Here is a 2367-nt window from a genome sequence, read left to right as displayed (position 1 = left end):
GAGCAAGATCAAACCCAAGAAAAACAAATAAATGAAGTGGAAATAAGCAACCTTCCAGAAAAAGAATTCAGAATAATGATAGTGAAGATGATCCAGGACCTCAGAAAAAGAATGGAGGCAAAGATCGAGAAGATGCAAAAAATGTTTAACAAAGACCTAGAAAAATTAAAGAACAAACAAACAGAGATGAACAATACAATAACTGAAATGAAAACTACACTAGAAGGGATCAATAGCAGAAGAACTGAGGTAGAAGAACAGATAACTGACCTGGAAAACAGAATGGTGGAATTCAATGCTGTGGAACAGAATAAAGAAAAAAGAATGAAAAGAAATGAAGATAGCCTAAGAGACCTCTGGGACAACATTAAACACAACAACATTCACATTACAGGGGTCCCAGAAGGAGAAGAGACAGAGAAAGGACCCGAGAAAATATCTGAAGAGATTACAGTTGAAAACTTCCCTAACATGGGAAAGAAAATAGCCATCCAAGTCCTGGAAGCACAGAGAGTCCCATACAGGATAAACTGAAGGATAAACATGCCAAGACACATAGTAATCAAATTGGCAAAAATTAAGGACAAAGAAAAATTATTGAAAGCAGCAAGGGAAAAATGACAACATACAAGGGAACTCCCATAAGGTTAACAGCTGATTTCTCAGCAGAAACTCTACAAGCTAGAAGGGAGTGGCATGATATACTTAAAGTGATGAAAGGGAAGAACCTACAACCAAGATTACTCTACCAGGCAAGGATCTCATTCAGATTCGATGGAGAAATCAAAAGCTTTACAGACAAGCAAAAGCTAAGAGAATTCAGCACCACCAAACCAGCTCTACAACAAATGCTAAAGGAATTTCTCTAAGTGGGAAACAGAATTAAGAAAATGGTCATAGGAACATACATATCGATAATTACCTTAAACATGAATGGATTAAATGCTCCAACCAAAAGACACAGGCTAGCTGAACGGATACAAAAGCAAGACCCATATATATGCTGTCTACAAGAGACCCACCTCAGACCTAGGGACACATTCAGACTGAAAGTGAGGGAATGGAAAAAGATATTCCATGCAAATGGAAATCAAAAGAAAGCTGGAGTAGCAATACTCATATCAGATAAAATAGACTTTAAAATAAAGAACGTTACAAGAGACAAGGAAGGATACTCCATAATGATCAAGGGATCAATCCAAGAAGAAGATATAATAATTATAAATATATATGCACCCAACATAGGAGCACCTCAATACATAAGGCAACTGCTAACAGCTATAGAAGAAGAAATTGACAGTAACACAATAATAGTGGGGGACTTTGTAACTCCTCACTTACACCAATGGTCAGATCATCCAAACAAAAAATTAATAAGGAAACAGAAGCTTTAAATGACACAATAGACCAGACAGATTTAATTGATATTTATGGGACATTCCATCCCAAAACAGCAGATTACACTTTCCTCTCAAGTGCACATGGAATATTCTCCAGAATAGACCACATCTTGGTCACAAATCAAGCCTCAGTAAATTTAAGAAAACTGAAATCCTATCAAGCATCTTTTCTGACCACAACACTATGAGATTAGAAATGAATTACAGGGAAAAAAACATTAAAAACACAAACACACAGAGGCTAAATGATACATTATTAAATAACCAAGAGATCACTGAAGAAATCAAAGAGGAAATAAAAAAATACCTAGAGACAAATGACAATGAAAACACAATGATCCAAAACCTATGGGATGCAGCAAAAGCAGTTCTAAGACGCAAGTTTATAGCTATACAAGCTTACCTCAAGAAACAAGAAAAATCTCAAATAAACAATCTAAAGTTACACCTAAAGGAACTAGAGAAAGAAGAACAAACGAAACCCAAAGTTAGCAGAAGGAAAGAAATCATAAACATCAGGCAGCAATAAATGAAATAGAAACAAAGAAAACAATAGTAAAGATCAATAAAACTAAAAGCTGGTTCTTTGAGAAGATAAACAAAATTGATAAACCATTAGCCAGACTCATCAAGAAAAAGAGGGATAGGACTCAAATCAGTAAAATTAGAAATGAAAAAGGAGAAGTAACAACTGACACTGCAGAAATAAAAAAGATCATGAGAGATTACTACAAGCAACTCTATGCCAATAAAATGGACAACCTGGAAGAAATGGACAAATTTTTAGAAAGGTATAGCCTTCCAAGACTGAACCAGGAAGAAATAGAAGATATGAACAGACCAATCACAAGTAATGAAATTGAAACTGTGATTAAAAATCTTCCAACAAACAAATGCTCAGGACCAGATGGCTTCACAGGTGAATTCTACCAAACATTTAGAGATGAGCTAACACCCATCCTTCTCA

The sequence above is a fragment of the Lipotes vexillifer genome, unplaced genomic scaffold (assembly GCF_000442215.2).
Source record: "Lipotes vexillifer unplaced genomic scaffold, Lipotes_vexillifer_v1.1 scaffold1077, whole genome shotgun sequence".
Lineage (NCBI taxonomy): Eukaryota > Metazoa > Chordata > Mammalia > Artiodactyla > Lipotidae > Lipotes > Lipotes vexillifer.
The sequence above is the reverse complement of the archived record's forward strand: the minus strand, read 5'-3'. Positions refer to the sequence as shown.